This window comes from Eubalaena glacialis, chromosome 6 (assembly GCF_028564815.1).
Source record: "Eubalaena glacialis isolate mEubGla1 chromosome 6, mEubGla1.1.hap2.+ XY, whole genome shotgun sequence".
In the NCBI taxonomy this organism is placed as follows: Eukaryota; Metazoa; Chordata; class Mammalia; order Artiodactyla; family Balaenidae; genus Eubalaena; species Eubalaena glacialis.
In genome coordinates, this window is record NC_083721.1 from 80,702,918 (window position 1) to 80,726,550 (window position 23,633).

The following is a 23,633-nucleotide window of genomic DNA, read 5'->3' on the forward strand; positions in this document are numbered from 1 at the left end:
CACGGGCTCTAGGCGCGCGGGCTTCAGTAGTTGTGGCACGCAGGCTCAGTAGTTGTGGCTCACGGGCTCTAGAGCGCAGGCTCAGTAGTTGCGGCGCACGGGCTTAACAAGAGAAGCCACCGCAATGAGAAGCCCGTGCACCGCAACAGAGAGCGGCCCCCGCTCACCGCAACTAGAGAAAGCCTGCGCACAGCAACAAAGACCCAAAGTAGCCAAAAATAAATAAATAAATAAATAAATAAACTTTTTTTTAGAAAGGAAATCTTTTCTGATAGAAGGAAGGTTGATACACCAAGAACTTGAGAGCTAGAAGAAGAGATGGTGCATCTTGACCTATCTCACTGGGAATGTCACCAGCATCTTAAGCAGACATCACCTTTCCCTCTGCCTCTGGAAAAACAGGATTAAGAAGGAGCCGGGGGAAAAGCTGATAGCTGCTCTTAAGAGCTATAGGTCCCTAAATCAGTTCCCAGGAGCCCTTCTAATTCCTTGGGTTAACTGTAGATAACCTTCCAACCCCTCAGGCCTCCTGAGTAATTCAATTTAACACATATTTACAGAGTGCCTAAAAATGCCAGCTACTGAGCTAGGCTCCCAAGGCTCAGAGATACCCGTCTTCTGCAGATCAGAGCTCAGAAACAGATATCACCCATTAAAATACAAGATGGTCTGAGAAAGCGTTTCTGAAAATACAAACCATGGGATGGGGAAGGTAGGAGCCAAGAGACTGATTCCAAATGGGAAAGCTGATGTTTCTGAGAAGGCGGAATTTGAGCTAGGTATGGAAGGATGCTGCCCGGCATCCATAGCCAGCCAGGCAGAATGGCCCTCCATGTGGGATGAAGAGTATGAGCATGGGGTAGATAGGGGGAGTCAGGGAGCAGGGGGAAAGGCAGCCTGAAGTCAGATCGGGTAAGGCCCTGTGCAGGCTTATCACATATATTAAGGACACTGGGAGGCCAGAAAAACACAAGGCAAGTCTCATGACAGAGGCTGTGAGCTCACTACTCTCAGGGCACCCCACCAAAATAAAACCTACCCCTCCAAAAAACCAAGGAATGTGCATGTGTATGCAAGCCAACCTCCTAGAATGCCACAGACAGAACAAGGAAAGACATGTTATCACTCACTCATGCCCCAATATGGCCTCTTGAGGCTGGACATGGTACCACAACCTCCAGTGTTAAAGACAAGGAAACAGAAGCCCAAGAAAATATATTGGTGAGACCTGGCAATTCAGAGCTGGAACTGGGTGGCCAAAGCCTGATTCTCCAAAGGCCTATAACATCATGCAAAGTATGGTCACTAAGACCCAATTTAAGCTAAGGACAGAGATTTTTAAAAATGAAAAGAGGAAGAAAGGTAGGAAGGTAGATAACCAGGGAGGGAGGGAAGGAAGGAAGAAAGGGAGGGAACAGATGAGAAGGGAAGGGTAGGTGAAGGAAGAAAGGAAAGTCTCCCAAGGCCACAGTGAGAAGGGAACACAGTATAGGTACCACTGCCTACAGATAAAGAATGATTATACATAAGTCAAACATAGGGAATTCCTTAAAAAAAACTAAAAATAGAGTTACTGTATGATCCAGCAATCCCACTCCTAGGCATATTTCCAGAGAAAACTCTAATTTGAAAAGATACATGAACCTCAATGTTCATAGCAGCACTATTTGCAATAGCCAGGACATGGAAGCAACCTACATGTCCAACAAGAGATGAATAAAGAAGACGTGGTACATATATACAACAGAATACTATTCAGTCATAAAAAAGAATGAAATAATGCCACTGGCAGCAACATGGATGGACCCAGAGATTATCATACTAAGTGAAGTAAGCCAGACAGAGAAAGACAAATATCATACGATATCACTTATATGTGGAATCTAAAATATGAAACAAATGAACTTATTTACGAAACAAAAATAGACTCACATAGAAAAAAAAAAAAAACTTACGGTTACCAAAGGGGAAAAAAGGGTGAGAAATAAATTAGGAATTTGGGATTAACAGATAACACACTACTATATATAAAACAGATAAACAACCAGGACCTACTGTATGGCACAGAGCACTATATTCACTATCTTGTAATAACCTATAATGGAAAAGAATCTGAATCTATAATAGAACTGAATCACTTTGCTGTACACCTGAAACACTGTAAATCAAGTATACTTCAACTAAAAAAATAAATAAGTCAAACATGGCACTGCAGCTCCAAGTGACTGTTTCAATTTTGATAGTCCTGGTATTCTTCTGAAAAAACAAAGAATGTAAACTTTTTACAAATAATTTTTGAGGTTTTTTTTAAACCAAGAAATAAATACATATTTATAGCAATATAAATGTACAGGGGAAAACTAGACACATACTAAATTTTTAATGATGGTTCCTTCTTGGGAGAAAAAAGGATGAGGGAGTAGGAAGGGGTTTGGTAAGTTGCAGAAAGGTTCACAAACTCACTCACTCCCTGCATCCTCACCCTTGCAATGTAAGTTTCAAGCTTCTCTACCCATGTTACTAAAAAGTGTGTATTCATTCACGGACCCATAAATTAATCCAGTGCCTGTTTCATAATCCACCCTACATGTCTCCATCTTATCTATAAATATGTAAAAGATTTTAAATGCTTTATTAAATTCAAAGGTTACTACTACGAGTAACGATAGCAACCTTTACTGAATGCTTAATATGTGCAAGGTGTTGTTTTAGGATTTCACATGCATTATTTCATAGAGTCTTTCTCTGTTCTATCATTAGCCCCACTTTATAGAAGAGGAAGCTGAGTCACAGAAATTAAGCAACTTGCCTAAGGTCGTGTAGCTACTAAGCAGAGGATGCTGGATTTAAACCCAGACGACCTGACTCCAGAGCCTGCCCGGTCTACACTATGCCTATGATTATCACTCTAATCCACCAGCTGATTAACTCAAACAAAAAGGGAAATGGCGAGGTGACCCTGTTCCAGCTCCTGGTGAACACAGCTTCCTTTCAAAGACTCATAAATCATCTGTCGAAAAAGCAAGTCTAGAATTATACGGGGAATCACAATAAAGTCAGCAGATTCTAGACTCCGGATACTGGTTTGTTTGGGTTGTTTTTTTGATAACTGATATCTATTTCCTCATCTCTCACTTCTGGCATTTCTGCTGATTTCCAGGTTTCCTCAGAATTACTGGCAGCCTTTCCACAGTCACCATCAGACGTTCTCTGTATCTTGAGATGCAGTACATGTGGCCCATGAACTTTGAAATCATTTAGTAGAGCAGATTGCTCTCTTGCAACCTCCTCTTCCGTCGAGGACATCAATTTCTTCTTAATGACGTCGATTCTACCCTTCCTAGCTCACAGATCATCCCCTTTCCCTTGATAGAGATGACTGACAGAGGCAGAAAACAGTCATCTGGGCCATTACATCACCCTCCCCAGGTTACAGAACACTAAAGGACTCCCTCCCCTGGAGCCCATTCTAATCCCATCCCTGTCCAAGAAGTAACTGGAAATGAAAGGCTGTGATTGGCTGCCAATTACATCATTGCTCTACAGGCCTGACTGAACTCTTAATTAAGTGAATGCCACTTTACTTCCTCACCTGACTCCACGGATGAATAAATAACCACAAAGAGAACAACATGGGGTGAAAGCAGTAATAAACTATAGCCTCCGGCTCAGGTAGGAAAGAGGAAACATTTGCTGGGGTTACCTGTCATTAAGAACGATTTGGTCACCAGGTGAGGACATACAGTTCTCTATATTAAATTAGAGGAATGATTCAAAGGGGACCAGTTTCAGCTGACAAGAGCAAAAAGAAAATCAATTTCAGGTTGCCAGGACAACTAGACTTTTCCTGCAAGAATAAATTTGATACAGCCCTAAAATCTGACAACTAAATGTTTCCTCACATTACATCATATCCCCAAAACGTTTGTTGAACCAGTTAGATAATCAAGCCTACTAATTACTTTCTACAACATCCATAAGACACAGGATTGATGCTCTTGGCTCCAGTCTGGCTTTCCTCTAGCAGCTCCACTCAGTACCTTAGTTTTACAGTGAATGAGGACTATGTGCTTCTTCAAATAAATCTGAAGGCTTATCATTGTCAGGTTGTCCTTGGATCCTGGAAAAGGGAAGGTGAACACCTTTTGAATATACATCCCTAATGGTTGAGATCTATACCCATGTTCCCTGTCGTATCATTCACCAACTACCCCTTCCAAAGAAGGGGTCCAAAGTCATAGAATTATATTTAATACAATGTTGGATCTAAAGGGACTTGGGAGATGACCCTTGTTTTACCAGAGAGTGAATCCAAGATACAGATAGGCAAAGCGATGGCTCAAGGTCAATACAGATGGTCAACAGCCAAGTCAGGACTGGAATGCAGGTCCTTTGATAATGGCTTCTAGGCAATTTCCTTAAATAGCTACCATCATTCCACCTCTGCCTTAGAGACTCTGGGAGCTAAAGTAAAGTCCACTTGGTCTCCTATTAATCCTCACGAGGCAATGACCCCAAATGGCCTCATCCCAGGAGTTCAAAGTCCTGACCCCAGATCCAATAATATCTGATGAGATGAGCCTTCTCTATGCATTTATGTTCTCAGAAGGTTGAATATCAACTTACCTCCAGGGGCTATTAAAAACAAGAACAGCTAATAAATCACTGGCAAGCACTTTGCAAATGTAAAGTAATACAAAAATGCTAAGCACTAATAATGTAAGTGCCCCAGGCTGAGGCAGGTCCCTGGAGAGCAAATGATTTCAAGGGGCTGGGCTGTGCTCACCATCATCCACCAGAAGACGTGAAGGCCACGCCTCTCTCCAAACTTCACTCTCTTTTCTTAGACTGCTCCCAAAATCTCAACTATACCTCTAGATATTATTATAACATAGTGTATTATGATGGATATGCAGGAGGGAACTTGCTATCAGTTCATACGGTCATAGAGTCTTTGCTAAGTGTGGAGAAACACTGAAAGGAGATCAGAATCCAATAGACAGGCAAGTAAATGTCAAGCTGTCCCTCATTGGTGATAAACCAAGTAAACCATGAAAAACAATGAACCCATTAGAAGGTACCTGTCAGCAAATTCAGCCTTGAGAGCCAATGTAGAATCTGATGAGAGGTCAGAAGAATAGAGCGCTCTGGCTACAGGTGCCAATGGGACAAAGAAGTGAGGACAGAGCATTCCTTCCATCCAATACCTGGTCCTTGACTCTCATAAGCAAGGAGAGCAGAAAAGGGCGGGAGAGGAAACCAGGGGTGAGTAGAGTAATTCAGAAATCAAAAGCTGGTGCCTGAGGGATTTGACTTCTAACCCAAACCCTGTCATCACATTTTGTGTGATGTTGGGCAAGTTACTTAAACCTCTCTAAGCCTCAATTTCCTCATCCATCCAACATAGATAATACTACTACCTACTACACAGGCTGGTTTTGAGGATTAAATGAAAGGAAATATGGAAAGCAATTTAGTCAGTGCCTGACATTTAGTATATGTGCAATAAACATGAGTTATCATGCTAACCAGAGAGACTGGGGGCTGGAATCCAGCACAGAAACAAAAGGCAAAAAGTAAAGCATGGGACTTCCCTGGTGGTTCAGTGGTTAAGAATCCACCTGCCAGTGCAGGGGATACGGGTTTGAGCCCTGGTCCGGGAAGATCCCACATGTCATGGAGCAACTAAGCCCGTGCGCCACAACTGCTGAGCCTGCGCTCTAGAGCCCGCAAGCCACAACTACTGAAGCCTGCGCGCCTAGAACCCGTGCTCCTCAACAAGAGAAGCCACCACAATGAGAAGCCCGCGCACCGCAACAAAGAGTAGCCCCCGCTCGCCACAACTAGAGAAATCCTGCGCACAGCAACGAAGACCCAATGCAGCCATAAATAAATAAATAAATTTTTTTTTAAAAAAAAGTAAAGCATGATGTTAGAGGTCAAGATCATGGGAACAGAGAAGAAAAGCTCTATCCTACCAGTTCTACTTTGTATCTACTAGGGAGTTATCATGGTCGCATTCCCAAATATCAGATTTAGGGGTAGATGACAATAACCCAGAAATGGTCAGGCATCTGCAAACCTCAGACTTGAGTGGAAATCCAGAAGCACTTGAAAATTCAACCACCTGATCAGTGTAGAGGTCAGCTCTCTGCATTTGAGCCACTAAAATCTAGGATTGAGTAATAAATGTGGCTCCAAGAGTCTCATCCCAAAACAAGAAACAAATTTTAGTTTTTGTAAAATGCTCCCCCTCCCACCCCCAGTTCATTTAACAGACTTTAACACACATGGACACAGTCCATGCTTCCTAGGGAGATAAGAAATGGGCACAAGAACCATGAAATTAAAAAGTAAGTCCCATTAAGTCAAGCCCAGATAAAGAGACATGAGACTTCAGAGAAGCAAAAGAAACTAAATTTACTGAGCTTCTGTTCTGGCAAAGACGCATGATAAGAATTGAGAAGAGAGAATCAAGGAAGACTTCCTGAGAGAAGCCCCTATGAGCTGATAATCTGCTGGAGCACCTAGCATTTGGGGCCACATCCATCTCTTCAACAGGATCCTGACAATGCAGTGCTGTTGGATGGGCAACCAAAAGCTCCAGAGCCACCAGCCACCCTTCCCTCCAGGTTCCAATTGGCAGCATGGGCATCTACCCACCACTCCATGCCTGGAGGTGAAGCAGGAGCACAGGGAAGCTAGGGTGTGAGCACAAAGTTGGGAGCAAGCCAGCATCAGGGCTCATCTCCTGCACCCCCATGTACAAAGCACAAGCAGACATAAAGAGGAGACAAAGAAAGGAATGAAGAAAATACGGGCTTCTCGGTCAGACAGGGTGAGAGAATAAAGGGTGTTGAGTCAGGTTATGAAGAGAAAAAAAAAAAATGAGAGATAAGAGAAAGAGTAGGAGGAAAGGGCAGAAGGAAAGAGCTGGTGTGTTGTTTGTGGCGTTTATTTCTTTAAGCATACTTCTGCCAAGTCATTTTTTTAAAAATCATACTTGTGTTAAATCCTTCAAATGTTAGCTTGAGAGGACTTTGTTTTATGCGCTGACCAGCACTGAGAAGAGTTCCTGGAATATAGTAGGTGCTGAATAAATATTTACTAATTGAATGAATAATGCTCAGCTACAGTGGGTCACTGTTGCTGAGAAGAAAGAGGCTTTGCAAGTCACCAAGAAAAACAGCAAGATTCTGTTTATACTTCAGTTCACTCACTTTCATAAGGTGGGATAACACAGGTGAAAACGTAGTTCATGGTTCCTGGTGGGCAGTCACCGTATATTCACCAAATTTGAATTAGACTGACCCACGCTTCAGGACAAAGGAAAGGCAGGCCGTTCCCTGGATGAAATCCCTCTTATACTGATGGTTCAAAGGCAGGACGGGCCCTGACCATTCCACTGTCTCCTTTGGAGAAAGGTGCCATTTTCCATCGCTTGAGAATACCGATGGTCTGGAAGTAAAATAGAGGTGACTACAGACTCCGTAAAAGACATAACAGTTGAGGAAGAGGACAGGATCCAGAAAGGACTGGATTTAAGCATGGAATTAAAGCCTTGCCTATCAATTAAAGACTTGCCTATCAATTTTCATGATGTTCCTTCGATCCCTCTCCTAACGATAATTGGAAGGCTTAATTCCTAGCCAGTTCAGAAAGTAACTTTGCCCACAATGAGGAATATTCAGTGACTTGAAGATGGAAACACTAATTGCAAAATGATGAAAGGGGTCAACACCAACCATTTCACTCTACCACCATAAGATCTATCAGAAGTTTCTATAGCCTGTTATTATTTATTACACATGAAGCACTTTCTATCTGCAAAGTGCTTTGGAATCCTGTTTTATGAGTTACCCAGCATTCTTAAATCTAAACACAGCTAAAGCCCTAGCGGAGGGGGGTTAACCCCGTGATTTACTTATTCATCACACTCAATGGGTCCATACAACTCCTCCCAATGACTGAACAAGTTGAGGAAGGGGCAAAGAAAGCATGAAAACTGAGAAATCCAATCAATCCAATTCTTTTGTCAAGGCCCCCTGGCACTGGCAGTAAGAGGTACAGAAATATATCTGACACAGCTCCTGACCTCAAGGAATTTATAGTCTAGGGCTATCTGAGGGAATCTTTATGCTCCCTTCCAACTTGAAGAGTTTGCATTTCTAAGAAAGTATAAATAGTTTTCAAATACCATGTGCAGAAACATGTTCCTACATGATCCAAAATTTGAGCAATTATACAGATATAATTCTGGTCCCAAAAATGGAGTTGAAAGAATACAATATGGGCTTATTTCCCCAATTTTCACCTTCCAGAATCAAGATAAGCAGCCCCAAATCATGTAAGAGGAAATTTTAGGAGAAACGAGAGTTAATAATTTCTCTCAAGAGCAGTCAGCCAACCCAAGGAACTTACTCTAAGAAGAAAACATAAATTTAAGAGAAGGATTCCATTTTCATAAAGCCACTTAACAGATGAATAAATTAACACTGATGGAAGTTACAAACAGTTTGGGTATCAAAGTGTTTGGAGCAACTACCCCCTACAATAAGAGATCGCATGAAGTAGTCAAGTTCAGTTGGACATATCACCTGATGAGAATAACAGAGGAGGGAATGATGGATGAGAGGAAAGATGGGGTATTCTACACACATTTTAAAGTCCTTCCCAACCCTTGGTTTATGATTCACTTCTACGGATTAGCATCTAGCACTAAACCTGGCACATATTAAATGTTTGATAATTTTTAGTTCTTTGCTGTCTTAAGTAAATGAAAGTACACATGCAAGAATGAACAGTCCCAAACTAGAAATCCTCAGTTCTGTTCCCTGTCATAGTGCCCTAGTTGAGAATTCAGCTGTGAAAGTGAACTGACTGTCACACCACCCTACTCATCACCAAGACTGATTCACCGAATATTATGGCTCGCACAATTCACAACTAATTAAATACCATCTTCTACCATCCTCTGATGGGGGAGGTGGGTGTGTACGTGTGTGTGTGTATGTGTTTATCCTGATTTATTGGATAGGCTGAAGCTTCAAAAAGAAACACAGTGCAGGCATAAAAGCACTAGACAAATCTCTGCCATGCCATCTCTTTACCCTGCGACACTGGGCAGCCTCTTCAACTTTATTTGAGCATCAGTTTGCTCTTAAGTAAAGTGAGGGTATATTCTTTAGCCTGCCACCTCACCTATGAGGATCTGATGAGTTAATGGGTATGGAAAAGGGTTAGTCCACTGGAAAGCCCTGTGGAAACCTACATCACGTATCATACTCCCCGAAGGATCAGTCACAGCCAATAAATTATTACTGTTTATATGATTGGTCTTCCCTGTGGTTTTCTCATAATAGTACCAAGCATTTGTAACCATTACAATGTATGCTTTCTACCAAAGAAGAAGATACACTGTGCTCAGTTTCCTTAAATATCCCCTAACTCACTGGTAGAGTCTATCACAGAGGCTCAGGATCCTGACTCATTCTTCTCAATTCCACTCCAGCCCCAGTTACGCTGCCTGATCATCGTGTGCAGTCTCCTCTTTTTATACGCACACCTACCTCCGTGGCACCAGAGGGCTCGAAGTCAAGATGAAGGCCACCCATGCAAGGAAAGGCTGCTGAAGCCCCCATTCCCCAACCCAGAACCATCAGCTGGAACTAGACTGTGAAGGGAGTTGAATGCCTTGCTAAAAAATTTGGTCAAAAGAGTATAATGAGTGGGAACCCACAGAGGAGCCATCCTGTCTTTGTTCTATTGGACGTTAAGGAGGCCTGGTCAGAACTCTGTACAAGCTGATGAGCTCAGTATGACTGGGGATATGAAGTAGGAGCAATATGAGACATGAAGCAACGATCTGGAAATATGTTCAATTAAATACCCTCCAAGGCCCACTAGCATTTCACTTTCCAGATGGAGAAATGAAGGCCTAGAGACCTGAAGCATCTTGACCAAGTCACAAAGAAAGCTCACGGCACAGGTGCCAACAGAACACAGACCTCTTAGCTCCCACTCTCTCTGGAGCAATCGCTCTCTGCTTTCTCAGTACTTGCCTGTCTCCTCCTCCACCACCTAGGACTTGGCGGCTATGCAGGAGCATTTATTGGTCCCATCGGAGGGGCCGTCGCAGCAAGGCAGAGCGGCGCCAGAGCTGAGCCTCAGCAGGGAGAAGGGGCTCCCCTGGATGCCTGCTGAACCACCGTGGGCTCCTCCAAACAGCACCTTTCCACGACCGCTCAGCGTGCTGGTGGGCATGGGCTGCCATCAAGACAGGAAAGCCCGAGGGCTGGAACGCTTTGTCAGGGAACAGAGAAGCCTCCCTTTATCTCAACTGAGCAATGAGAGAAAGAAAGAAATCATGTCTGGTCTCATAAAGTAGAAATGACTGCGGTCCTCTCGAGGGCCAAAATTTTGTATTTTTATTTCTTCTTAATCTTCTTAACATCTGTGACAGGCCAGTGACTCATCCAATTACTAACTGGAAAGCCAACACCTCAATTTCACATCCCTAGCTCCATTTCCTGAGGTGTGAGGAAGTTTCTGGAGCTGCCTCGTACCAGTCCCGCTTCTCCCACAGAGGAGACGGAATTTATAAAAGACGCAGACAACTGATAAGGCCATTACAAGGCTGCATTTGCTAAGTGCACACCTGTTCCTACAGCTCTGTGTTGGGCATACCTGAATTTCTTCTCCAACAACAAGAGGAACCAGCAGAGGGGAAAGACCATGAGGATGTAGTAAATGCAACCATCTCCACCCTCAGCAAGAAGCTATCTGCCAAGTGAAAGGTTAACAATGTGTCCAAGTTATATTTAAGGAAATCACAAAGAAAAATTCAAGACCAGGGTTTTTATTTTGTCTTTTTAAGTTCAAACCACAGAAAGTATTTGGAAGAATTAGAAACTACTTTCTGTGGGGAATTCCACAGGAACTGGAAAATCTCAGGCAAAATTAGAACCAAAGACAACAGAAATAGTAGAGATCTCAGAGATCATCATATTCAGCCCTGTCACTCTGACATTGAGAAAAAACAAGCTAGAGAGAGTTTCACAGCTGGATGGCGGTCGTGTTGGGCTGAGTACCCACATCTGCTGACTCCAAGAATAATTTTTGAGTCCTCATTCCTTGCTAGCATTGACTTCAACACTGACTCCAAATTAAACCTACATGTGACCAAAAAGAAAAGGGAAAATAAACTGTTCCCTGTGGCAGATGCTTGGAACATTGGCTTCTTTCTGAAAACGTCACAGTTTCATGTTCTGCAGAAGATGGAAGCCAACGAGGGTCCTGTTTTGTCAGTTGCGAACGCACACTTCTCAGGAATGCATTTTATGTCTGGTATTCTCCCTCCGCTCCCTCACCCTGTTTCTCTTTTGGCCATATATGGAACTGAGCTCCAATGCCTGGGTCACAGAACTCAGGCCTCGGGTATGAAAGCAATCTGCTCTCTGAGCTGTTTGTCTTTACTGGAAATTCGATGAATCCATCTAGGAAACATTTACTAAAATGCAAAAGCCAAGGAGAATTGATTCACACCCTGAACTTGGCACAGAGAAAAAGATTTTTCTTTTGCTCACCCAAAGGTATGCTAACCAGATTCTGTGGAGAAAGTGACCAATTTAACAAATGTAAGAGGGTCTCTTGCTCAAGAATTCTGTGTGTGTGTGTGTGTGTGTGTCTGTGCGTCTGTGTGCCTGTGCGTGCGCATGCTGACGTGTGTCTTGGGGGAGGGGAGGATAGTTGTCCTAACACAAGAATTAGAGAGACAAAATTGACACTGAAAAAAGCAAGACACCACCAGCAAACCAATCAGAATATGTGTTAGGCATTCATCTTTCCTGATACAACTTAGTTACCTCTTCACGTGGTGTCTGACTTTCGAACTTTGGCAAATGGCATTTCAGAAGCAGAACATCTCTTTGAAAACTGGCATTACCTGCAATTATCATTTCAATTTAAAACAAGCATTTACTGAGCATCTATAATTCCCAACAATATTTTTGAAGGGACTTATACAAAGAGAATTCAATAAGCACATTCCCCGGACATGTAAACTTAGGACAGAAAGATCAGGAAAGAAAAGCTATTTTGAGTGACGGGGAAACCAAGGGCCCAGGAAGAGAAATGACTTGCCCAATGGTGCACAGATCAGTAATTTCCCATGGGGAGCACATAAAATCTAAAAGGAAAGGAGAAGAGACTGCATAAAGATGTTACAAGCTCCAAGAGCAGAGAGAAAATGGCCACCTGTTAACTCTCAACAGTACGCAGCACTCACTGTAGCGTGTGATCACCCACAAACTAGCCTTGTCGTTTTCAAGAGAGCACTTTTGGTCTCCCTAGTGAGGACCAAGGATGGGCAGAGATCACATCCTCTATGTGAAAGGCCTCTGGAGGCAAGCAGTCCTGGTTAGAACACGAGGTCCACTGACTCTGTGAAGAGGAACCTTCAGCAAGTTACTTGTCCTCTCAATATCTCCAGCGATTCATCTTCAAACTGGACATGATCATTTCTACCTTATACGGTAGCTGAAGAGATTAAATGAGCTTTTTACAAAGTGTCTCCCTAGCAGTGTTTGACACATAAATAAGCACTTAATAAACAGTAGCTGTTAGTAGCATATTCAGTCATAATTCCTGCTACAAGGAGAAGGAATACTTTGGTACAATGGTATGAGTCACGGAGCCTAAGGTTCACATCCCTGTAATTCTTCCCAACCTGACTGGGAACCATGAGCCTAACTCTGATTCCACATGTATTACCTCGTTGAGCCTCCTTTGCATCTGCATTATTGTGAGGCTCAAGTGAGATCTCAGCTAGAAAAAAAAGCTCTTTAGAAATTGTCTTGCAATGTGAAAATGTAAAGTATGATCATAAAGATCAGAACTTTCTTTGGGGAATAGTAGAGTGTCATACGATTGTAGGTACTGCATAAGTATCAATAGAGAAATGAGAGATGGCCCATGCTTTACTTTTCTGCCAAAAAGCAAATTCAGCATTTAAAAAAAAAAAAAAAAGGTTTCCTTAAAAATGCCTTGAATGCCATGTTACTCCTCTCATAATGTTCCTGAGACAGAGGCTGTGAGTCCAACAATGGTGGCAAGAATTGACTGAGATGACTGCTCAGTGCAGTGCAATGAATAATTATGAGGTGCTGGCCAGGGCAGGCACAGGTCCAGGCCCAGGTGAGGAGGCCTGGGGGCTGAGTAGCCCCCTGAGAACAATCACCGGAAATGAGCAAGCCAAAAGGCCTTCAAAACGTGGGATTTCACAGCCAGTGTAAGATCAAGTCTCCCTCTGGGCCCATCTTCCTCATCTGTACAGGTGCCACTTTCTCAAACTTGAGAGATGTCCAGAAAGGCAGAAAGCTTGAAGAAGCCAGAACCATGGTCACCAGGGCTGCCAGAAGTCTTGAAGCACCTCCACTACAATGGTTTTCAAAGTGCGTTCCACAGAGGCACAGAGCTCTGGACGATAACTTGGCCCTGGATAGAAGCCTGTTTAACCATTTAACAACAGCATCACTGTATAACTATACTTTGGTTATTTTATATTCAGGTATCTTCTGCTTCTCGAAAGTTTTCTTTATAGCACTTTGCTTTTATGAAAGACCTACATTACATTTGTTTTCACTAACCAAAAGAAAGCCAAAGAGGATTTTCGCTTTACTCCATTTAGGCTCATAAAACATTTTATACGAACACTCTACTTCTGGATAGCAGCAGGGGAGACCTGCATTGGGATTTCCCATGATATTTCATGAGGAGTTTAAAAAAGAATTCCATGAAGGGAAAGGTTCTGAAAACACCAAGGCCTAATGAGTCTACTGTCCAAGGTCATACGGCCAGTTAATGTCTGGACCACACAGACGTTTCTTGGATGAAGGCCTGGGAATGAGGGGCTAATGAGAAACAATCAGAAGGGGTTAAAAGCGCTCCAGAGAGCATGCACTGCAATCAGAGAGGTCAACTTGCCCCACCCCTCCCAAAAGGCTGGAAATCTCTAGAAAGATTTGAGAAGCAAGAAGTGGAGGATAATGGGAGCCAGAAGGACAGGTATCCCAGGTCTGGAAGTTCCTTAACTTCTGTCCTCCACGCTCATCTCTGGGTCTTCACACCCAGGTGAGCCACCCTGGAAGAAAGCTCTTCCTGCATGGTGGCTGGGCCCTGAAGGAGAAGGGCGAAGCTGGGAAAGGAGAGCACACACTTTTCTCTGGCTCTTCAGATGGCACTCTGGCAGCTCAGGTTAAAGTCCCTCTTGGGCGCCAGTAGACTTCAGCTTTGCATTCCTCCACCTTTCCACGGGCCAGATAGGAATAAGAGGATCCACGTCAACCCTAGAGGAGTCTGGCGAAATCGCAGGCAGGACTCTCCAATCTGCTTAGTAACGGCAACAGAAAGTGCTAAATTAGTGAGTCAAGAAATATTTCTGGAAGAGCTATTCAACTGGAATGCTTGGAGATCCACCCGCATTGCAATAACTCGATCTGTCCTCATCTTTTAGAACACCCGTAAGCCCGGGTTTAAAAAAGGACTTCACAGCTCCAGGGGCGGCCAAATAAATAAATAAACACATAGAAAGCTCTCAGTGGCTGATTGAAGTTATTAGGGAGAAAGTTATGTTCTCAATAAGGATGCGATTTCCCTCTCCCTCTCTCTCTCTCTCTCTCATTTCACATCTTTTCCCCAACCACTTTTGGTAGTGAGCAATTTGTCATGCTTCCAAGGGAAGCGACGCAGTCTCCTGCACGGCTGATCCATCTAAAAAACATATCATCTGTCTCTGCGGCAGAAAGCCCAGTTGGAAGAAGCAAGTTCTGTGCGTTCAACTAGAAAACACTTCTTGTTCTCACTGTCAAAATAATTCTGTATTAAACTTCTGGGATATGTGACTAATGTGCTTGGAACCTTTTGGAGCGACTGGTTTATTTATTTTAGGGAGGGGAGGGCTGCTGCTCCTGCTGGGGGTGAGGAGAGAAAAAGAGGAGGAAAAAGGATGGGAAACCGTGAAGAACAGGCCCAGGGTCTGCTCGGACCTCACATCGGCTCCCAGGAGCCGGCCCTGCCACACTTCATTATCAGAAGCCAGACAAGGCCCCAGGCCAGGCCGGAACAGGAAAGAAAAGACATAGAAAGACAGGCAGTGCACACTTCCCAGAGTCAAGGTTGCCTCACAGTTCCTAAAAAGACTCGGAAAATTAAAAAGTAAAAGCAAAGTAAAACACACACGCACCAGAGTAATCCTATCACAGCTCTTTCTAAAACTCATAATCCCTCCCTTCTGCTTACAGGGAAAAAAAAAACCCAGACATACAGGGGGGTAGAGGATTTACCCCTTCTATGGTTCCTCACCTCGGCAGCCTGCCACGCCCCATTCTTCTCTGTCTTCCCATGCCTTTGCTGTTCCCTTTGTCTTGAAGACGCATGTCTCTCTTCCTTGTGTATTAAAGTCCTAGCCATCTTTCAAGACCTTTCAACACCACACCCCCCAGTGAAGCTTTCCCCAGCAGCAGCACACAGCACGTCCAGGAGGTGATCATCAGTTGTGGGCAAACCAATCTACCTACTCCCTGGCCCCCCCCACCCTTCCATCCCCAGAAACCAGAATCCCCACAGCAAACACAGTGCGCATGTGCACACACACACACACACACACACACACACACACACACAGCCAAGCCCTTGCAGTCAGAAGTCCAATTTTCCTATCTCAGCATCCCCCGCCAATAGCTTGAGGCCTGCATATGCCAAGCACTCAGTCAAGGCAAGCCCATCACTGAAACTTGGTGCCTTCCACACCAAAGCATCTTTAGCAGTAAACTTGAGAGACCCCCCCCCCCAAAAAAAAAAAAAAGTCAGCTGAAAAATCTTCAGAAAAAGGCCAGGAATTTGCTCATGTTAAACCTCTAGAATCAGCACTTGAAAACTGCCCTGCTCACTTCTCAAATCCCGTTGTGTGGTCAGTCTCCTCTCCGGCTTTGACTCAGAAAGTGGGTGGAAGTCTGGGAAAAGAAATGAGGAGGGGTGGCAGGAGGGGAAGCTCCCAGTGGGAAACAGATCAGGAAAACAAATCTAAAACACATCATTTTTATAACTGCAGACTGAAATTATCTGCTTGCCTTGTGTTTCGTTTTAATTTTCCTCCAGCTTCTCATTTGTAATACTTACACGATTTAAAAAAAAAAAAAAAGGAAGAAGGAAAGAAGATGTTTGGAAGTGAAGAATAGGGATGGGGGAGTGACCAGGACAACGAGGAAAGAAAGAGCGAGTTAGTCTGCTTAGGCAGGCCCTCCCTCTGAACTTTCTCTCCAGGGAGCTATTTGGCAAGAGAACTTCAGAAAACAGTTTTCACTTTCCTTCTCCAAACTCCACCTCCCTCCCCCACCTCATTTTAAAAATCAGCTCCAACCTCCTAAAGAGGGAAAGGAAAAGTGAGACCCAATTCGCTTCACATTTTATACCACTTAAGGAAAACCATTTCTTGGAGCGATTGCTTTACAGTTCAGAGAATAACCTTCTCTCTCATCCCGTTTCTCTCTACTTCTGCAGTTTTCCTTTCATTCCTGTCTTTTTGCCCTTCTTCAACTTGGAAGGGGTTCTCTGCCCTCAGAACTAGCCTCATCCTTCTTCCCATTCAAAATATCCCTTCTCTCTCCCTCTCCCTCTCCCTCTCTCTCTCTCATTTTACAGATAGAACAACACACACAGTGTTGTTCCTATTTTTTTCTATCTGTAAAATGAGAAGTTGGTTCTATTTTCAACACACACAGAACAACACACAGTGTTGTTCCTATTTTCTTGCCTTTATTAGAAGGTAATAAATACCCACAAAGTGGGACTTTATTCATTCATTTATTCAATTTAAATATAGCTTAATAAGCACCTACTAATAAGCACTCTGCTCTCAAAGAGATAATATTCTAGTAGGGGAGATCAAACAAACCCATCCAAAACTGTAAAGCAACGTCGATGGTGATGTGTCAGAGGGATGGCAGAAGTGATGGACCTCCCCCAGCTCCAGGAACCGTGGAAGCCTTCCTAAATAATGCACCTGGCACACAACAGAATCTCTAAAAAAAAGTCTTTTAAGGGAATAAAGAATATGTGAATTAGTGAAGAAAGAAATGGATAAAGGTGCATTTGAGCCTGGCCTTAAAAGGATGATTAAGATTTGGACACACATGAAATGAGAGAGCCAACATGTTAAAGTTAAGGGTCACAGCTGCACAGAGGCAGGAGAATGAGGGGACTGTCTCAGGAATGACCAGAAGTCTAGCGCAAAAGAGAAATGCTATCAGTGGAGGAGTTGGAAAGGTACCCATTTAGTAAACAAAGAAAGCACTTTCTATGTAATGGATTAGGACCTAGTCACTGGCAAACCTTTACAAATCCTAACTCATTTACTCCCCAGAACAATCTTATTGCCATTTTACACATGAGGAAACTGAAACACAGGTGCAGTATCCTGCCCAGGTAAGAGTGCTAATTGGTGGTGGAGCAGCCTGGCTGCCAAGTCTGGCTCTTAACTGCTGCTTTATTACATCTCCATATTATATCGGTGTCAAGGATAGATCAGAGGGCCTCAAATGCCAGGCAGGAGTCCATGCTTTGTTCTGTATGCAAAAGGAAACACCTGAAGGTTTGGGTAGTTAGAATAATAGGGTCACATTTAGAGAGAATGAATAATTTGCATTTGTGTATAAGACTTACTGGAGCTCATGAATGAATTACAGACTAAGATGAATCCACCTCAACTTCACCCCCTGCCCCACCCCCAGTCAGTCATGCTCATCCATCACTGTTTCATTAAGTACACAAGTTGAACAGGATACGCAGTAATTTTTTTCTGTGTACACTCAGACCCTGAAATTTGATTGAAAATGTCTGTTCCCATCTGCTTTCTGGGCCCAGGATTCCATGCAGCCTGCCGTAGAGGGAGAGCATGTCTGCAGTCAGCAGTGAATGGCCTCTTGGTCCAGCCAGAATGCTGCGAGAGGCAGCATTGTACATGTATTGAATAGTCACAAAAATAGCTCTGAGAGAGGACGCAGGGAAAAAACCTGCACTCTTTAGAACTGACGTGTTTTTCCTTTTCTCTTTCCACCACTGCTTCTATGACCTAGTAAGGAGGTATCACTGTCGAGTAGGAAGAGCACTGGACCGGAATTCAGGAGACCTGGGCTGAAGTGTCGATTGCCACTTTTTTTTATGTGATCTTGGACAAGTTCTAGGCCTCAGTTTTCCTATCTGTAAAATGAGAAGTTGGTTCTCAACAACAGTGATCATTCCCCTTTGTGTGTGCGTGTGTGTGTATGAGGTTAGCCTGTGTCAAAAGAGATGAATGTGCATTTTGGTTGAAATACAGTACTTTTTTAATCTCAAATGCTTTAAAAATATTATACAAAGTAGAGCTGAGAACTAGATTGTGGAGAGTGAGTTCAGGTAAAAAACCTGGGGTCACATAGCCAAACAGAATTCCACAAATAAAATGTCCAAGTAGTGACCTGTCAAGGGTGGGATTACAAGTGGTTTTCTTTTTTTTTTACACTTTCCTCCACATTCTAAATTTACAACATGAGCACATGTTACTTTTACCAAAAGAACCACTATGTTTAATATTAATTTGATTATTAATTAATTTTAATAATAACCAGAATCATACCTGCAGGGAATATCGGGAGAGTCCAGAAGCTCACTAACAATGCGAGTGCAGTCTTCATTTTGGTAAATGAAGAACAGAATAGAGACTGTCATGACTGCCCCTGTGCCCGCTGCGCACCCACCCACCCACCGCAGCACATGCGGCTTCCGGGTGTGCGCGCTTCGGCCAGGCTGAGACCCGGAGGGCGGAAGCAGCATCTCTGGCTCTGGTTAACGTCTGCGCCGAGCAGGGTGCCAGCCCCATTCTAAGTGCTTAGTCATGTGATATCACTCATATGTGGAACCTAATTTTTTAAAATGATACAAATGAACTTATTTACAAAACAGAAACAGAGTTACAGATATCGAAAACAAACTTATGGTTACCAAAGGGGAAACGTAGGGGGGGAGGGATAAATCAGGAGTTTGGGATTAACATACACACACTACTATATATAAGATAGATAACCAACAAGGACCTACGGTATGGAACAGAGAACTCTACTCAATATTCTGTGATAACCTATATGAGAAAAGAATCCGAAAAAGAATGAATATACGTATATGTATAATTGAATCACTTTGCTGTACACCTGAAACTAACACAACATTATAAATCAACTATACTTCAATAAAATTTTTAAAAATTGAAAAATAAAAAATAAACGTTTAGTCAATATGTCCTCAAATAACAAACGACCTTGCTTAGAATTACTACAGGAGTAAAGCTGACAATATCCAATTTTATCTAAAGAACTTTTTTTAATCATGAAGCCATAAAAAAGGGGGGATGGGGCATTTTAAAAGACATGTAAACAACCGCCACCATAAAAAATCCAGGCTCTTCTTTCACGGAGTTTAAACATGAGCCTCCCTCACCAGTGAGCCTGCAGGGGATATTCTGTAACTAGGTCACCGGATTTCACTCTATCACGGTAGACCTCTCCAAATGTTCACCAAAGCTACCAACATCTCATGAGGTTAATTTTGGACAACTGCTGAGTTGAACTAAAAATAACACATTTACTCAAAAAACATTCAGGGAACGGCTCCAATATTCTCGGCACAGCAGAAGACACCAAAATTAAGAAGCTTCCCCACCCTCCAGAAGCTTACAGAAGGGGAAGAATTATACACACGCATAAATAAGAATAGCTCAAGGTACAATGTGATAAGTTCTAAAAGTGCTCCCACTCAAAGCAGTGTGGGGTTCTAGGAAAGAAAATGTTATTTCTAGCCTCTGGGATGAGGGTCTGAGGTAATGTTCCAGCAGGACGAGAAGGGAACAAAGGCAGGGATCGGGCAGACCCTGGTCCAGAGTACAGTTCAGCTGGCTGGAGCCCAAAGACAGTAAAGAGTGGCCTTAATTCCAGAGTGAAAGACTGGCATCAGATGATGGGGAGAATTCTGAATGCCAGCCTGGGCGGTTGGGTGTACTTCCACCAGAGCAAGATGCAGTGCCTCTGCGTGCATAGTGATCTTGTCAGTTGAAGCCAGTCTTTTCTACGTAGTAGTAAATTCAATCAGTAAACAAAAAGTAAAGAGGCTACATATAAACATATATCCAAGCTAGTGTAAATAAGCCACAATAGGCTCAGGAGTAAAATCGTTGGAAGTAATTGTAAATACCCCGCAACTAGAAAACACACGGCTTCAAACGCTGAAAATCTGGTGCCGGCGTGGGGGGAGAGAACGAATTAGGAGGGGAGGTGGCAAAAGTCATGGCTCTGTCTTTTGGTTGCTCCAAAGTGGCTCATTCTCGTCCTCTAAGGCCACTGATTTCAGTATCTGTGTCTGTTCCCGTAACACCTTCTCCAAAGTCTAAGCCACCTCAAAAAAGCATGAATGCTTTGGATGAGTAAATTCAACCTCTCAGTGGAATGATAACATCATAAGATTGAGGGTTCACTGAAGTCAGAAGAAAACATACCACGTCAACAAGAGTGAAGAGAGGGCTTTTCTGCCCCTAAAGCATTGATTTTGGCTGGACATTAGAATCCTCTGGAGTGCTTATTTTTTTCAAATGCTGATACCCAGGGCCCCACCCCAGTCCATTTAAATCAGAATGTCTAGACGGGGGACACAGGCATGGTTATAATTAAAACCTCAGGTGATTTTAACACACAGCCAGGATTGAGAGTCACTGCTGGAAGTTTGGATAAAATATTCAAAGGAAAGCAAGACAGCAAATAAATGAGAAGAACTGACTGGCAGTCCAACTCAAGCAGCACAGTAATCCCAATCAGGCACCAGCTCCTTGTCAAGGAATCCTCCCTCTGGCTGGGGAGTCCAGGGTGAGCTCTTGGCGAGGGGAGGGAGGGTCAGCTTCCCCCGGGGTCTGTCAGCGGATGCCTTCTGGAGGGTCATCAGCATCCTGTAATTAATGAAGGTATATCCCCCACATCAGAACACAAGTCAAGGACACCAGGGCAGCAGGAGCCAGCACTGGCTCATGTAAAGTTCTCCCTCCCACAAGGAGGAGTGTGCGGATCTCAGTTTCCAGACTTCAACGCCGGGGCAGTGTGGACGTGGGGCTAGAGGCTTTGCAATTAGGTAAATGCTGACTCTGCCACTTTCTTCGTGAACTTAAGCAAGTCCTTTCGTCTCTCCAAGCCTATGTTTCCTTATTTGTAAACTGGGAATTAGAATAGAAGCCTTGCATGTCGTTTTTCTTCTAAGGTTAAGAATGCTGTGTGTTTGCAGCAACATGGATGGACCTAGAGATTATCATACTAAGTGAAGTAAGCCAGACAGAGAAAGACAAATATCATATGATATCGTTTCTATGTGGAATCTTAAAAAAACTGATACAAATGAACTTATACCCAAAACAGAAATAGACCCACAGACATAGAAAACAAATTTATGGTTACCAAAGGGGAAAGGGGCAGGGAGATAAATTAGGAGTTTGAGATTAACATATATACACTACTATATATAAGTAACCCACGAGGATCTACTGTATACCACAGAGAACTATACTCAGTATTTTGTAATAACCTATAAGGAAAGAGAATCTGAAAAAGAATATATATATATACACACACACACACATATATGTATAGCTGAATCACTTTGCTGTACACCTGAAACTAACACAACATTGTAAATCAACTATACTTCAATAAAAAATAAAATAAAATAAAAATACAGAAAAAAAAAGATGTCTGGTACATACTGGATGCTCACTAAATGACAATGAATATATTATTATCATTACTGAGCAAATAAACCGACTGAAATTGTCCCCAAAATTGTATTCCATGACCACACCGTGAACTGAAGACAAAAATAAGAAATATATGTGGCAGACAACCAATTTCATCTCATACACCAGGAAGAAGTATTATTTGCACTTCCAGTGACAACTAAAAACCAGCCTGTTTAAACTTAGAATGTAATTTATTGCCTTCAGTCATACCTGTCAGCAAATACAAACTGGCCTGGACTCCAAAAGTCATCAAGACTCACCTTTCCTCTATTCAGCCTTTATCACACAACAGAAAGACAAAGCTGAAAGGTCTCTGCAGAAGACATGACCATCAGGCTCACTGTGCAAGCGAGAGAGGAAACCAAGGCTGACGGGGGACACACAGCATGTAAGGAGCACGTCTGTCCTCAAGAAGGTGGTCACTTTTAATTAAACTTAGAAGCTACTGATGTTCAGAATAGAACTGTAAACACACCCTAATTAATGAGTTTACTAACACTTCTTCTCATAAGACAGGCAGTATGGAAATTAAATGCCTTACTCTATGTGTGCCAGGAACAGCTCCAAAGCCAGGACTAAAAGCCAGGTCTGGGGGATTCCAAGCACTGGAATGGAGATGGGGTCAAATGTTCAGGGTCCCCCACCACCTGACCCTTAAGGATCAGGGCCCCCCACCACCTGATCCTTAAGGATCACCAGCGGAATTAGTAGACAGCGACCATGGAAACCATTTGTAAACAAATTAACGGTAGATAAACGTGAGGAATTTGTTCCAGTCTGACCTGGAGACACCTACATGTTGTCTCTCAGTACAAAAGCATAAAAATCCACTGATAGAAGATTAGTACCCATTACCCACTTGGGCCAAATGCCAAATAGCTGAGTGTTAAAAATCAATACTAAGCCAAAACTGAGACTGAAATCTATTACCATCATCATCTAGATTTCCTTGATACAAGAATAAATACAAAATTTCTCTATGTTGAAGATAATTTGTCAATTATTTGTTGTGCATGATTGTGGAGGTCTTCCTGATCATGAAATGTTGAGGGGACAAAGTTGGCAATCTTCCTGTAATTTATCTTTCAAAGAAATTAAACAATTCTTAAATAGGACTTTTCTGGAAAGATTCATGGCCTTAGGTAAAATTAAATACTGAAACTTAAAAACAGTTCCTAATAGTCACTCTTTTTAATTATGAATGCATTCACCAACCAATCCTATAATGATTCGAATTATAATATAATTTAATCTCGTAACAATGCCTCTATTACAATTTATATTTTTATAAACACTTATTAGCTAAGAAAGAATATGATGTTCTTCCCAAAGTTACCTCGCTAATGTACCCTATTAACTAAGATTTCACTAATCTAATACTAGCATTTACTATCAATTTATTTCCCTAATTGTTTAACAATTCAAAAGTTCTTAATAATTATTCTACTCATAAATTTAACAGCTTTCACAACCACCATTAAATATTGTTGCATTTTGCTCTTATATACTTTTATATGTCAATGGATTTGTAGAATTTCAGGGCATAAAACACTTTTAGAAGACTTTTCACTACAAATTACATGTAAAAGATTCACCTATATTTGAAAGTAACAATCTGGAATTTAATTTGCCAGATATTAGGTGGAAAGTAATATCTGGATATAAACAACAAATATGAAATACATGTTTGTTCATATTGCAAATGGTTTTATGCTGATATGACAGAATTTATGTGATGGTAGCACTCAATCGCTTCCTGCACAGAGATGCCCAA

General features: G+C 42.6%; 1 protein-coding gene across 10 annotated transcripts in view; it reads right to left on the reverse strand.

Moving 5' to 3' along the window:
• The window catches only part of LPP (LIM domain containing preferred translocation partner in lipoma), a 693,922-nt gene that overhangs the window by 565,427 nt on the left and 104,862 nt on the right, over positions 1 to 23,633 (reverse strand). Inside the window, exon 1 of one of the 10 annotated variants that reach the window (XM_061194357.1) lies at positions 4,041 to 4,061. The exons of the other annotated variants lie outside the window; for them this stretch is intronic. The gene's annotated coding sequence lies outside the window, so the exon portion shown is untranslated. Of the gene's footprint in view, positions 1 to 4,040; positions 4,062 to 23,633 lie in introns of those variants that run through there. 10 annotated transcript variants of the gene reach the window in all.